We start from the raw sequence: 16,360 nt of genomic DNA on the forward strand, positions 1-16,360 counted from the left end.
TGTATAATATCTGAAAACGTAATTACTTACCTGTTTTGGATAAAGGTCCCAGTACTGAGTCTAGGTACCCAGTACTGGATTACAAAAGTAGCGAGAACATACTGTACCTGCAACTTGAATTTTCTTCGTTAGGGAATCATTGACTTTTTTCTCTGAAATATCTTCTAAGTGTAAACTTTTAAAATAGCTAAATATTGTTTAAAAATCATCACAGTAATTAAGTCGACTTTCATCACTTGATTCCAAGTATTGACCCAGGACTGAATCTAGGATCCAGTCTTGGAATTCCAAAAGTAATCCTAAAAGTAATCTGTTGCAAATAACTTGAAATTTCCATTGAGCTCAATGCATTATTGTGTTTAAAATAGTGTTGCCTATTGCAACCACTTGTAACTGTTTACAAAAGTCAATTGCATATTGCAAAAGTATTTATATAAAGCATCTCATTCTGAGAAAGTATATTTTAATGCCAAGTGTTGGTTCTAAAATAAAACAAGCATATATTTTTTATATATAAACCATTGGCCTACAGTTCAGTTATTGAGTGTGTGAGACCATTTGCTGACTGAGTGTGTACAACAAATGCTTTACACTGTCCTCTGATACTGCCTTACTGCTCGACCAAGCTACCACTTTAGAGAGTAAGGTTATATCGAACTTTAGCCTCTGCCAAACCCTTGGGGACTGTGGACTCTGTACACCCTGTACCTATTAAGGAACAGTATATACAGAGCCACTTTCTCACACCGCACGCTTAAGGAGGCAAGGGATACATGTATACCCGTACCTAGACGACTGGCTGGTAAAAGCAAACTCATACAGCAAGTGCAAGCAGCACATGGAAGAGGTCATTCAAACACTAGGCCAACTAGGGTTTTCAATCCATTGGATAAAATCATCAATGCAACCAGAACAAGTAAAGATATTCTTAGGTGCAGAGATCAACACCATACAGAGCAGGGTGATTCCAAGTACAAAGAGAACCATGGCAATATTGAAGTAGACACGTCTGTACCACAGGGGCAAGTTCTGATAGTGAGAACAGTCAGCAAACTGATGGGGATGATGGCGTCATGCATACATTTGGTCCCAAATACACCTGAGACCATTCCAAGAATGGATCCAGCAACAATAGTCACAAACAACAGGGAGTTGGGAGGATATAGTCGTTGTCACGCAAGCGGTACAGCAATAAATAGCGTGGTGGAAGAAAAAGAACATAACACAAGGGAGACCATTCACACAACCAACTCCAACAGTGACCATCACAACAGACACCTCTCAGAATGGGTGGGGAGCTCATACAAACACCCTCAAGGTAAGGGGATTGTGGTCACAACAGGATGCGATAAAGCACATCAACTACCTAGAACTGAAGACAGTGTTCCTAGCCTTGAAAGCCTTTCAAAAACAACTGTACGGACACAGGGTACTAATCTAAACAGACAATACAACCACCATGTTCTACATCAACAAGCAAGAAGGGACACAGTCAGTGACACTTTCACTGCTAGCACAGGAAATTTCGAGATGGGCAATTCCAAGATAAATAGACTTGTTAACAATACATCTACCAGGGAAGGACAATGTGGAAGCAGACAGACTCAGCAGACAGACGTCAGCATTTCACGAATGGGAAATCAATCACCAAGAAATCCAGAAGATATTCCACAAATGTGGAACTCCACAAATAGACCTATTTGCAACACACCAAAATGCAAAATGCGAAAACTTGGCATCCAGACTACCTTGCAAACAGTCCCTAGGGAATGTGCTATGGATAAGCTGGTTCGGGACATTTGCCTACGCTTTTCCACCGATACCACTGCTACACAAGGTACTAAACAAATGCAGATTCAGCAGCATGACGTTAATACTCATAGCACCTCAGTGGGCCAGGCAAACCTGGTTCTCACAGATCATGGAGATGGCACAAACGGCCACACACAGGTTCCCTGCCAGAAAGGACCTGTTAACAATGCAGAACGGAAGAGTACTACACCTAGAGCCAGAGAACCTCAGCCTAGCAGCATGGCTCCTGAAGACCTAGAGTTTGCACACCTGAAACTACCGGCAAGCACAATGGCGGTACTCAGAAAGGCAAGGAGACCCACCACAAGAAAGTGCTACGTAGCAAAGTGGAAAAGATTCTCCGAACAGTGCATTAAGGAGAAACTACAATGGAAAATTACAAAAGAATCAACAGTACTAAAATACTTAACGCTTCTACTACAAAATAAACTAAGCTACACATCCCCAAGGGTGCACTTAGCGGCGATAGTGGCTTACACAAGAGGAGAAACAGGAAAGAGTTTCTTCACCTCCCAAGTAGTAAAGGGATTTCTGGAAGGGGCGAAGAGAATCGCACCTCCAAACAGAATGCCAGCACCAGCATGGAACCTCAACGTAGTGCTAACTCAATTGATGAAGGCACCATTTGAGCCTACTCACAAAACTACACTGCACATGGTCACACTAAAGACAGCCTTCTTAGTAGCTATGACATCGCTACGAAGGATGAGTGAATTACAAGCGCTAACACTTCAAGAGCCCTACCTATAAATACACAATGAAAGGATTGTAATGAGAACAGACCCACATTTCTTGCCAAAGGTGGTGTCACGGTTCCACATCAATCGGACAATTCAAATACCACGTTTTTTCCAAAAACCATCGACAAGCACAGAAAGGGCGTTACACACACTGGACGCCAGAAGGGCAGTAATGCACTATATAGAAAGGACAAAGGAGTGCAGAAAGACAAAGCAATTCTTTGTATCTTTTGCCAGCAGCTTTTTGGGACGACCAGTTACCAAAAATACCATTGCACGGTAAATTGCACAACCATATAACTCTGACACAAAAAGGCAGGGTAACAGTTACAAGGAGCAGCTCATGCTCACTCGACAATTAAGAATGGAGCAACAATTGCGTTTCTAGCGAACACACCTATTCAAGACATTTGCCAAGCTGCAACATGGTCATCAGTGCACACGTTCACTAAGCACTACTTTGTAGATATTCGAATGAACAAGGAAGCCTAAGTGGGACATAAGGTCTTACAACACATATTCAGTAACCAGAGCTCATCTTCCACCCAGCCACCACAAAACTAACAAACCGCTACAAAGTCTATGCACAGCATAGTGAATCCAGAAAGAGTCACGCTGCAAAACATATAGTTTACCTGTCGGTGTAATTTTGCAGCTTGAAGACTTTCTGGATTCACTAGCGATCCCACCCTCCTCCGCAAGAAAGATGAGACAGGAGGAAGACTATTAAAACAGGAGAAAGACTTTAAAGTTAAAAGAAGAGAGTAACACAAGACAAGAAAAAAGAATCCAAAGATGGCGACCAAAGGTGGGAGCTTCCGGAGGAAGCGCGTCGATGTCACGAAAGACCAAATGGTAGTATGTCGACGCCTATCTGGGGCACGAAAAAAAAAGAGAAGAAATACTACAGTTCTGGACCCAACCACTAGATGGTGGTATAATGCACAGCATGGTGAATCCACAAAGTCTTTGAGCTGCAAAACTACACCACCGGTAAGAAAGTATACAGTACCTTTTGACTGTCTTTTTTTTAAACTTTTTGTCGAAGTTTTTTAGACTTGTCTCCTGGTGTGGCAGGTATGTCCACGAGGAAGGTTGGATACAAGCCCTGGGTGCCTTGTCACTGTCAGATGTTGGTGACAGACCCACACCTCATCTGTTTCTGGTGCCATTAGCGCGGCCACGACGCCAAGACCTCCGTCAATTGGAGTATTCATTTTATTCTGGGGTGCAGAAAACCTTTGCGAGTCTAGATTATTTTCTGTGGTATAAGAGGTGCAAATATGAGCGCGTGGCTTTTATGAATATGTGCTTGTGGAGCTGCTGGTGGACTTTGGGGAGCGGGACAGCTCACCCCAGTGGCGTCTGAGTCACTGGATCCTGGTGAGTGGCGAATTCAGGACAGCCCTACACATAGCTGTCAGTGTTGGCTCGGTGACCTCCCCTCTGGAACCTCAGGGAGGCCTGGAAGGCCACCTTTTGAAGATTTATTAATAGCTCCCGTGAGGCCAACGGCTGCGGGCGGATGCAGTGGTGGAAGACTGGAGGCCATACTTCTTGACGTGGAGTCTCGATATTTAGAGACGTCTGATCGGGTGATCCTTCGGGACTCTATACATACCAGTTCAGTCCTTCGACAGACCCAGATGGGAGAAGCTCGGGCGGCATGGATGATGGCCCAGAGCAGGATTTATTAGTGTAATTAGTCGAGCAAAACCTTTCATTGGCTGTGCCCTGCTTCACCCTCCCTTGAGCCTATCTTGCATATTACAAATGCCTGAGGGGAGCAGATGGTTGGGAGTGGCCCATTGCAACTGCTTCCGTTTCCTACTACAGCATGTCCTATGCTTGCCACGAGACAGAGACCCCTGCTGAACTGGCTGCATTCATACAGGACCTCCTGACTAAATCTCTTTTGACCGAAAAAGAGGATGCCTTGTACAGGGCCATTACAGTGGATGAATTGGGCAGGTGGGTTGCTTTGGCACAGCTTCGTCCGGGGAACTTGCCTGGCCCGATACCCTCCCTGCTGAGTTTCACAGGGCCGCCTGGGCACTTGCAGGGCCCCATTTGCTTGGGATCTTTCAGGAGGCCTGGGGGGCAAACTGCTCCCCCTGACCTCCAGGACCGCTGACATAGTCATACTGAAGCCACGCCAACTGCTCGACCTATTAGATTCCTACCCGCTTATCCCTCTGCTTCCTATTGAGGTTAAGGTGTGGGCCAAGGCCCTGGCGAACAGATTAATCAGTTATAGGCACCATGGTTCACCCGTACCAGTCTGGTTTCATGATGGGCAGTGCCACGCACCACAATATCTAGCGATTGAGCAATGCAATAGCTCTGTCAAGACACCATCGTAGTGAGATATATTTCACCACAATTGACTTGAGACCTTCAATGAGCTCCAGGAAGAGTTTGGTCTCCCTTAATCTCAGTTTTTCAAGTTTTTGCAACTCCGCCATGTCATACACCCTACATCACACCCTTTATTGTTCTGGAGTTCTGTGCCATGGAGGGTATGATACTTCTGACGGACATCTTAGAACATAAGATATCCAATACTTAACTGGTTACTGGTAGTCAATGCCCCCGATGCCTTTGAGCCCCTGCAGGAGGCCTGTGCTCGGAGCGTGGGACCCCTCACGGATGACCACTGGAGGGAGGCGTTGGTCTCTCCGCAGGAGACTGCCATAGTGTTCCAGTACCGCCTGATACACTTTTTTGTTATCTGCATCGGGTTTACTGTACGAGTGAGAGATTGTGGAGGAGGAGGCTGATTGAGTCTGCCAGTTGCCTACGCTGCCAGTCCAAGTCAGGAGATTTTCTACACAGTTTGATGCTGCAAGGTTTTGGCTCCATCCTGGTAGTGGTTGTTCCATTGTTTAGGATGAGTGTTGGGCTGGGCCTTGTCGAAGACCCTACAGTGTGCCCTGCTGCACATCACAGAAGGTGTGGATGGTAATAGATGCAAGCGGACCTTGCTTTTGTTGAGCCTTGTCATTGCTAAAAGAGACACAGCGAAAACATGGAAGGACGCCCAGGCCCACTCCTTGGAGGTCTGCATTGCTGCATGGGGTCCGAGCACCCGATTTTCATAGCCAGGGGATGCCCCAAGACTTATTATGAAATATAGGAGAGGTGGGCATTCTTTTGTGGAATTCACCTGGAGCCTTGCCCCCACGCCAGAGTGGTCACAAGGGCAAAATCGGAGTGTTTGATATATGATGTCATCCTGGGAGAAGAAGGGCGGGGGCGATGGGTGGCACAGAGCAGATAGGTGGCACAGCTCAAGTCTTATTTTGAACACTGTGGGTTGTGGTGCTGTGGGAGGGTGTGTTGTTTTCTTGTATTGGGTTTCATCATTGGGGGTTGTACAGCAGGGTTTGGGGCCCCAATGGTCCAATTGTGAGCCTGCCTGTGTGGTTACAGAGACTGCCTGCTGTATGCCGTTACTGTTTTGCATTGCTGTTATCAAATATTTCAATAAAAATGTTTCAGATTATAAAATACCTACATCAATTGTGCCATGCACCCAAGGCCTTGAGGGCCCGCTCCCTCAAGCGCATTGCCATTTGACCCCACAACTGCCTCGATCCGGGTTGATAGAAATGTCCCGGGATTGGTTGTGAAGCCATCGATCTTTGTCCCAGTCGATGTCATCCCACTCTGGTAAGTCCCTCAAAAAGAAAAGTAAGAAGTCAAAGAGGTCTATGACTTCACCCTACCCATCGAAGTCATCTGACAAGATGAGGGAGTGTCGTCACTTTAGGCCTGTGTCTCCGGTTGAGCCTGGGCTATCTGCGGGTCTCCCTGAGTTTCCTGGAGTGACCTCTGCCCAACTCTGAGAATTCCATGAGGCTATGCACCTCATGTTTTGGTGTCCCGGCTCCCGAAGCACCTTTGGGCCCTGCAGGTTTGGGAGTGGCACCTGCAGGTCCACCCTCCGCGCTAGTTGGCCCCTTGGATCCACAGATGGATCTGGACTAGCAACGGTCCACCTCGACCTTCCTCGAGTCCGGTCCCACTGTTGACATTCCCGGCATCTTCCAGCGGCGCCATCCCCATTCTTATCCATGACTCCAACACAGAACTGAATGGGCGTTGTCAGATGCAGATTTGGGCGCTGACTGGAGCCATTCCCTCCAGGCTAGAGCCGGAGCCCTATTCCTCTGAATTAGGACTTTGGGGAGATTAATAGGGGCCACTGGACCCTTGAGAATATCAGCCTTTTGACCAGAATTTGGACTGGTGTGAGAAATTAGCAGATGTGCATTGGCTGGATACCTCCTCAGATACTGGCTTGATCTTTCCTCCTACTGTGGCTAAAGCAGAGGGTGCTACAGTTGCCATGGTGGTGAGGAAGGCAACCGAGGTGCTGGACCTTCAGTTGCCCTCCGTGGCTGTCAAGACTAACGTCTTGACGGAGGTGCTTCGATTGGGAGTCACCCCTTTAGAACTGCTTCTTCCATTTAATGAAGCCCTTACTGATGTCCTATTCGAGGCCTGTTCCAAGCCCTGCTCATGTGGATAGGTCAATTGCACACCAGCATCCCCCTTCCCCAGAGAACTCATCTTTCTTCACCCAACACTCTACTCCGGAGAGCTTGGTGATCTAATCCTCCACTTTCTGAATAAATCCTGGCACATTCCTTACTGCCCCATCAGATATGGAATCCAAAACGCAGACACCTTGGGTAAGAAAATGTTTTCTTCCGCCAGCCTGGCATTGTGCTTTGTGAACCCCTTTTGGGCTGTTATTCCTATTCCTTTTGGGATTTGGTGGCATAGGTGCTTCCTATGGTCCCGGAGGAGGCTCGGGCCATACTCTTCCAAATTGTGGCCAATGGGAAAGATGCAGCAAAGTTCACAATCGAATGTGAGCTGGACATGACCAGCTTGCTAGACAGAGTAGTTTTTTAAGTCTGTGACCTTACAGAGCCATGCCTGGCTGAGCACAACTGACATTTCAGGTGATGTCCAAGCTTCATTTATGGACATGCCCTTTGATGGCTCCCATCTTGTCGGAGACAAGGCGGACTCTGCACTGGAGCACTTCAAAGACAGCGGAGCTACGGCCAATCCCTTGGTTCTTTTCATGGCCCCATGTCAACCCCAGTCCTCCTTTCGCTCCTTCCGTGGTCATGGGAGGGGCTTCCAGATAGGTCTCTACTTGCCCAGCCACGATGGCCTGCAAGCGTCCCAGTGTGAGAAAGTGCCCTCTTTCTTGGATGATATCCCCCCCACTTTTTGCTGAATTGCTGATGTGCTTTGACTGAGTGTGCCCTGGGCTCCTGCCAATCAGGTACCCAGGGCCAGTGTTCCTTCCCTAAAACTGCATTGAAGCCTAAACCCAATTGGCATCTCTGGCCACACGTCAGCCCCTGGTAAAATGGTACCATAGGTACCCAGGGCACTGTTACCAGAGAAGGCCCCTAAGGGTTGCTGCACTTATTGTGAAGCTTCTGCTGTTGCTGGGGTTTACTATCGACTTGCCAAAGTCCCGCCTCCCACCTTCTCAGGCACTCTTTCATCAGAGCTTTTCAACTCGAGTGAAGCTCATGCCTCCTATATGCCTTTCTGTCCATACCACTCCTGCCCTGAGTTTTCAAGAAGATCAGGAGCGACCGGGCCCTAGTCATCTGTGCTTCTCGGACTGGGCTATTAGAGTTTGGTATCCCGAGCTGTTAAGCATGGTCATTGGTCCTCTGATCGGAAAGAGACACGTTAGTTAGATTCCTCACCTTAGAATATCTCCAGGCGTCAGGCTGGATCCCGAAAGATTTTTCGTCAGCAAAACCCTTGCGCGTTGCTAGGCGTCGTCTGCGGCTCCGCGTCCGTCGTCTGCATCGTGATCACCGGGATGATGTTGTCGGAGTACTTAGACGCCGCCCTCGCGCGCTTACGTTAGTTCTTCTTGTTTTCGCGCCAGTAAGCGCCGATCCGGGAAGAGCATTCACTTTTAGTCACTTTTTGACTAAAACTTTTTGAACTCTTTTGGTTCTATTCTCGTCAACATCGACTCTGGTGCTGGTAGGGATGCCTGGATTCAAGGCTTTTGACTCCTGTCACCGACTGATGTCGGTCACGGACCACCACCGCCAGTGCCTCTATTGCCTTGGGGTGACCACGATGCCGAGTCGTGCCTCGACTGCCAGGCCTTGACTTCGAAAGCTAGGCGGGAGCGGTCCCGCAAGCTACTCGAGTTCCGGCAGTCGGCTCCGCACCGTTCAAGGCCCCGGTCGAGGAGGAGGTCGAGCCACCACCGCTCGTCGTGGTCCAAGTCTTCGAGATCCGGTAAGTCGAAGCACAGCAAGAAGTCGAAGTAGCGACATCGCTCTTCTGACTCCCCTCGCCGGTAGCGAGACTCGGCTGAGGGTTCTGGTGGCACCCCCTGAGCGGCTCCGTCGGAGCTGTAGGGGTCCCGTCCGTCCCCATACCCTCCCCTGGGACTGACGCAACTCCGGCGGAGGTCAGTGCCATCCTCATGGCCATGAGGAACCTGGCTCCGCCGTCGACGCCTGCCGGCGCCCTTCGGGCCCCGCAGGCTCGACTGGGAGGCCTAGCGAGCCGGCGGCTCCGGCCCCGGCGCTGTCGTCGACTCCGGTCCCGACGCCGCAAGTCCCCGAGGGATCCAGGACTGAATCCCAGTTGGCGCCGGTCAACCTCGCGACCCCTCCACAGGCGCCCACTCCTCTGGTGCCACCCCCGGCGCCGCCCTCGGATGACGCCGTTCCCCGGTTTAGTCCCGTCCCGGCGTTGGAGTGGCGCCGCACCCGACGCCGATGGGTGGCAATGTAATCTTCTGCCCGGCTCCGATCATTCCACCTGTATACCAGGAATCGGATGACGGTGACGTCTGGGAGGGGTCCGAGGACCCTCTGGCCCGGCAGGACCAGTTAACTCGGGACTGAGCAGACCAATTGGGGGATGCCAGTGGTCTTGACACCTCCCCTGACACTGGCTTCATCTCTCCTCCGACCGTGGCTTCGGCGGAAGGTGCTGCATTTTCTGTGGTGCTGTGCAAGGCAGCCGAAGCCCTTGGGCTGGAGCTGCCTGCTGTGGCCGTGAGAACGAACCTCCTCACCGAAGTGCTTCAACCGTCAGCAAGCTCCTTTGAGCCTCTGCTGCAGTTCAATGACGCACTCATTGATGTTCTGAAGGGCACCTGGTCCAAGCCCTCCACAGTTCCTCCTGTGGACCGGAACGTGGCCCGGCGCCACCGCCCTGCACCGGGCGACCCCGGTTTTCTGATCCTACACTCCACACCCGAGAGCCTGGTTATCCAGGCCTCTACCTCCCAGACCTCCTTCCCATCTACATGGCCCGGCGCCACCGCCCTGCACCGGGCGACCCCGGTTTTCTGATCCTACACCCCACGCCCGAGAGCCTGGTTATCCAGGCCTCTACCTCCCAGACCTCCTTCCCGTCTGCTCCCCCGGATCGGGAATCCAAAAGGCTAGAACAGTTTGGGAAGAAACTGTTCTCCTCCCTTAGTTTGGGGTTGCGGTCTATCAACACCGCGTGCCTTTTGGACCGTTACTCCCACTCCCTGTGGGATACAGTGGAGGACGTGCTGCCCCAGTGTCCGGAGGAGGGCCGGACACGGCTCGCCCAGGCTCTTGCCGAGGGGCGGGATGCGGCACAGCATGCAATCCGATGTGGACTGGACACAACAGACTCGCTGGGCAGGGCAATGTCGACCACGGTGGCGCTTCGTCGCCACGCCTGGCTGCGGTCCACGAGTTTTTCCGGGGATGTCCAGAGCACCCTCATGGACATGCCCTTCGATGGCAGTCGCCTTTTTGGCGACATAGCGGATAGTGCACTGGAACGCTTTAAGGACTCCAGGGCTACGGCCAAGTCCTTGGGCCTCTCAGCCCCATGCCCGCAAACTTCTGCTTTTCGCCCCTTTCGTGGCCAAGGAAGGGGTGCCCCCTCACATCCGCCTTGCCACAGGTTGCAGAACCAACCTCCACGCGGTTGCGGACGTGGATTCCGCCGAGGGGGTACAGGGGACAACGTGCCGGTCCGTCCACATCTACCCCAGCAGCATCCCCCTCAAAGCCCTCCTAGTCTGAGCATTCAGGCCCATTCCACGCCAGTGGGAGGCAGAGTTCGCCATCACCTGCTCCACTGGCGTACCATCACATCGGACAGGTGGGTGCTGCAAATCGTCCGAAGGGGCTACTCCCTCCCCTTCGAGGCGACTCCTCCAGCCATGCCACCGCAGTGCCACCGAATTTCGGGGGATCACTTGCAACTTCTGCAGGAGGAAGTTACGGCCCTCTTGGCCAAGGGAGCCATCGAGCGCGTTCCTGGTCCAGAAGTTGGTCGTGGTTGTTATTCCCACTACTTTCTGGTTCCCAAGAAGGGCAAATGAGGCCTACGGCCTATCATGGACCTCAGGAGCGTCAACGCCTTCCTCCGGAAGGAGAAGTTCAAGATGCTCACCTTAGCTCAGGTTCTGGCTGCCCTAGACCCTGGAGACTGGATGGTAGCGTTGGACTTGCACGACGCTTATTTCCACATCCCCGTCCTGCCGGCCCACCGGCGTTGCCTGCGGTTCACGGTGGGCCACGAGCATTTTCAGTTTATAGTGCTGCCTTTCGGCCTCACCAGTGCCCCTCGGGTGTTCACGAAAGTGATGGCGGTGGTCGCAGCTCATCTGTGCAGATTAGGGGTTCCAGTCTTCCCCTATCTCAATGACTGGTTTTTGAAGGCGGGCTCGCCCCAGACAGTCGTCTCCCACCTCCAAACTTTGGCCGACCTCTTGCATTTGCTGGGGTTCTCCATCAATGTGCCGAAGTCGCATCTGAGTCCCTCCCAGAAGCTCCTCTTCATCGGAGCGGTTCTGGACTCGGCGCAGTTCCGGGCATATCATCCGAAACAGCGGGTCCGGGATATTCAGGCTCTGATTACCATCTTGCGGCCTCTATCCCGGGTTTCGGTCAGGTTGGTGCTGCGGCTTCTGGGTCTGATGGCCTCCTGCATCCTGGTGGTGCATCACGGCAGATGGCGAATGCGGGCTCTGCAGTGGGACCTGAAGTTTCAGTGGGCATCGGGGCAACCTGTCCGACCACGTCCTGATCTCGGAGGGCACTGCGAGACAGTTGCAGTGGTGGCTCACGGACCGCGATTGGGTCAGTGGCAGATCCCTCTCCCTACCAACCGGAGCACGTAGTAGTGACGGATGCGTCCCTCCTGGGATGGGGGGGCCACATGGGAGAGGAGTGGATCAGAGGCCTCTGGTCTCCGGCGGAGTCCCGGCTCCATATCAACCTTCTGGAGCTGAGGACGATCTGACTTGCACTGAAGGCATTCCTTCCCTCTGTCCGGGGAAGTGTAGTGCACGTGTTCACGGACAACACCACCGCCATATGGTATTGCAACAAACAGGGCAGGGTGGGGTCGTGGACCCTTTGCCAGGAGGCTCTGCACCTCTGTACATGGCTGGAACATCAGGGCATCACCCTGGTGGTTCAACATCTGGCGGGCTCTCTGAACGCCAGAGCAGACGAACTCAACCGCCGGTGCATGATGGATCACGAATGGCGTCTAAACTCGGACGTGGCGCAAGGCCTCTTACGGCAGTGGGGAGAGCCTTGGTTAGATCCATTCGCCACCGAAGAGAACGCGCAATGTCAGCAGTTCTGCGCGTTGGAGTTTCCAAGGCGGCACTCGCTCGGGGATGCCTTTCATCGCGAGTGGAGTTGCGGTCTGTTGTACGCCTTTCCGCCTATACCACTTCTGCCCAGAGTGCTGAAGAAGATCAGGCGCGACCGGGCCCAAGTCATCTTGGTGGCTCTGTATTGGGCACGAAGATACTGGTATCCTGAGCTACTCAGTCTGTCGATCGATCCCCCGATATGACTGCCTCTTCAGGAGGACCTTCTGTCGCAGCAGCAGGGGACGGTCCTCCACCAGAACCTGTCCAGTCTCCACCTCCATGAGTGGAGATTGAGCGGCGGCAGTTGATGCCATTTGACTTGCCTCCTGAAGTCTGTAATGTTATTCTGGCAGTCAGGCGTCCCTCCACAAAATCAGTATACGCCTGCAGGTGGAACAAATTTGTGGCATGGTGCACAGCAAAGGCTGTGGATCCCCTTTCCGCCCCTCTTTCTGAGGTTCTCCTCTTTCTTCTTTCCTTGGCCCAGCAGGGCTCTGCTCTGGGCACCCTTAAGGGGTATCTTTCAGCTATTTCTGCTTTCTTACGGCTTCCTGATCAGCCTTCTCTTTTCAAATCCCCTGTTGTTTCTTGATTCTTTAAGGGCATTACTCACGTGTTTCCTCCTGTCCCTTTCCTAATGCCTCAGTGGGATTTGAATCTTGTATTGACCTTTCTGATGTGCGCTCCCTTTGAGCCACTTCATAATTGTCCCCTTCGTCTTCTCACTCTTAAGACAGCTTTCCTGGTTGCCATCAACTCTGCTAGACGGGTGAGTGAGCTCCAGGCCCTCTCTTCTAAGTCTCCTTTTCTTTCTGTCCATCCGGACAAAGTTGTTCTCAGGACTCGTCCTTCTTTTCTCCCTAAGGTGGTAACTGCCTTTCACATTGGACAGTCTGTTACTCTGCCCACCTTCTTTCCGCATCCCTCGAAAGAGGAAGAGAGGCTCCACCGTCTGGACCCAAAGCGGGCGCTGTCTTTCTATTTGGACCGCACCAAACAGTTCCGGGTGGACGACCAACTCTTTGTTGGCTACGTGGGTGCTAAGAAGGGGCGGGCGGTGCACAGACGAACCATCTCTTGGCGGGTCGTTTTGTGTATCAAGGCCTGTTACTCCTTAGCTAAAAAGGAACCTCCTGTAGGGCTGAGGGCCCATTGCACTCGGGCCACAGCGGCGACCACTGCCCTGGGCCAGGGAGTCCCCTTGCAGGACATCTGTCAGGCAGCAACGTGGGCTTCGCTGCACACGTTTGCCAAACACTATTGCCTGGACAGCCAAGTCTGGGGAGATTGCTTCTTTCGCCGTTCTGTTCTCCAGGACTTTCTGGTGTGATCTTGGTTCGCAGGCCCACCACCGGGGTTGGTATTGCTGGGGTATCTATTCTAAGGTGAGGAATCTAACTAACGTGTTTCTTTCAGATGAAGAAGTTACTTATTTTCGGTAATGATATATCTGTAAGAAACATTAGTCAGTAAGATTCCTCACCGCCCCACCCATCCTCCCCGTTCTGTGAACCGATATCTAGGGTTGAGGTTATCCCTTTCAGGGCCCTAGAATTTTTTGGCACCAGTGTCTGTCTCTTGCATGGCTCTGCGTTCCTGGCGCGGAAAGCTATGTACAAGAACAGACGTCAGCGCCCTAGGGCGGCGTCTAAGTACTCCGACGTCATCCCGGCAATCCCGACGGACGCGGATCCGCAGACGATGCCTAGTGACGCGGAGGGGTTTTGCTGACGAAAAATCTTTCCGGATTCAGCCTGACGCCTGGGGATATTCTAAGGTGAGGAATCTAACTAACTAATGTTTCTTACAGATATATCGTTACCGAAGGTAAGTAACTTGTTCATCAGGCTGCCTCTTCGGTAGGGTACTTTGCAGCAGCAGGGGAGGATTCTCCACCCGAATCGGTCAGTGCTCTGCCTTCATGCATGGAGATTGAGCGGCAACAGTCACAGTTTTCGACTTTGCTCCTGATATCTTCAATGTTATCTTGGCAAGCAGATGTCCCACCACCAAGACTGTATACGCCTGCTGCTGTGGCAAGTTTGTGACGTGGTGTGCAGTAAAGCAAGTTGACCCCCTTTCTGCTCCCCTTTCTCAGATCTTTCTCTTGCGTGCAGGGCTCTGCTTTTAGGCATCTTAAATAGCTAACTTTCTGACATCTTAGCCGTTCTGTGGTTGCTAAATCAGCCATCCTTGTTCAAATCCCCTGTTGTAAATAGGTTTTGAAAGGTCTCCAACATGTTTCCACCTTTACCATGCCTCAGTGCAACCTCAATCTCGTATTTACATTTCTGATGTGCACTCCCTTTGAGCCGCTTCATAACTGTCCTCTTGGGCGCCTTACCATCAATATTGCCTTCCTAGTGGCAATAACATTTGCCTGGAAGGTCAGCGAGCTTCAGGCTTTGCCATCTAAGCATCCATACTTAATAATATTTCCAGACAAACTGGTTCTTTGCCCTAGAGCTTCTTCACTGCTAAAAGTTGTCACTTCCATTCATGTAAGCCAGTCCATCACCCTGCCTATCTTTTATGCTCCACCGCATCCCTCTAAGGGAGAGGAGGGACTCTATTGACTGAACCCAAAATGTTCTACCGTTGTCGTTCTACCTTGACTGCACGGAAGAGTTCCGGGTGGAGGAACAAATCTTTGTAGGGTATGTCGGAGCCAATAAAGGGAAGTCAGTGCAGAAACAGACCCTCTAACCTTTGGATCGTGCTCTGCATTAAAATCTGCTACATATTGGCCAGAAGGCACCGCTCTTGAGGGTTTGCGTGCTCATTCCACCAGAGCCAAGGCTGCAACTATATGTTAGCAGACGGAATTCTGGTCCTGGACATGTGCCAGGAAGCAACATGGGCATATCTGCATTTGCTTACTATGCACTGCTGCCTGGACAGTCTGGCCTCCGGGAAGGTATTGCTTGGATTTCTATTATAAGATAAGGAATCTGCAGCTAGAAGTCTCTATTAATTAACAAGTTACTTACCTTCAGTAACTTCCTATCTGGTAGAGACATTAGCTAGCTGCAGGTTCCTTACTGACCCCCCCCCCCACCCCTTCCTGCCCGCCCTGTGAACAGATTCCTAGGGTCAAGGCTGTTCCCCCTTCAGGGCCCTAGTCTTCCATACCAGTGGTCAGTGTTCTTCGTGGCTACATGCTCCTGTCATGGAAAGTCGCGATAAGAAACTGACGCAAACGTGCTGGGGTGGTGCCTATAGAGGCACCACTCTGATCACTTCCAGTGTGGATGACTCCGCCGATGCGATGCTGAGCCGTACGACGCCACCTACTAGCGTACAGGATTACTCCTGCAAAACTTCCAGATCCATTCTGATGCCTGGGGATACTTCTAAGGTATGGAGTCTGCCGCTAGATAGAATCTCTACCAGGTAAGGTGTTACCGAATGTAAGAAACTTGTTCATTTAGGGCTTTGGGTGGAAATATAAATATTTTAAGAGGACGTGACCAGTGAGAACAATATTGTCCAATAATTTAAGAATTTGTTAGAGTGATGTGTGTACTAGTTATGAATTTAAGCACATTTGCCCGCAATTGTGGCTTATACCAAGGTACTGGTTACAGACCACTATCGGCCATTCACGGAGCAAAGAAATCTGGCCACCAAGATCATTTCTGCCACCCATGTGATATCTATGTACAGTTCTAAAATTACTTTTAAAACCACTATATGAACCAATCAAATGCATGAGGTTGAAATAAAAGCCTTTCACACAGCCTTTTGTTACTAACTCCTTAACTGCTATTAGTACGTGGAAGATGATGAGTAACCCCAAATTCATCCTAATATGTATTCAGTTTTAAAGTGAATTAAGTTGTTTAACTTTCTGCGTTTTCCAGTAACCTAAACACCAGTAGGATGAAAGCTACACACACTATATGGTGGGTGCGCAATAATGTTTAATGTCCAAGCAACCAATAACATAAGAAAAAAATATAGCAGTTATTTTTTTGCACATGCCACACAGTTCATAGGTGTGCAAGACATAAACACAGCTATATCAAGTTGTATTGGACAAACAATTCAAATATGCTTTTCTATGTCGGGCGAGCATTAGAATGTGGGCCATAAGCACATTGAATGAGCAGTAAGGGTCCAACTATAGCATAGGTGA

The 16,360-nt window shown here is 50.9% G+C and overlaps 1 protein-coding gene across 4 annotated transcripts in view; it reads left to right on the plus strand.

The window, feature by feature from the left end:
- MTA1 (metastasis associated 1) overlaps nt 1-16,360 on the plus strand; it is an 842,399-nt gene that overhangs the window by 507,778 nt on the left and 318,261 nt on the right. The window lies entirely within an intron of this gene.

The sequence above is a fragment of the Triturus cristatus genome, chromosome 9, assembly GCF_964204655.1.
Source record: "Triturus cristatus chromosome 9, aTriCri1.1, whole genome shotgun sequence".
NCBI classification, from domain to species: Eukaryota; Metazoa; Chordata; class Amphibia; order Caudata; family Salamandridae; genus Triturus; species Triturus cristatus.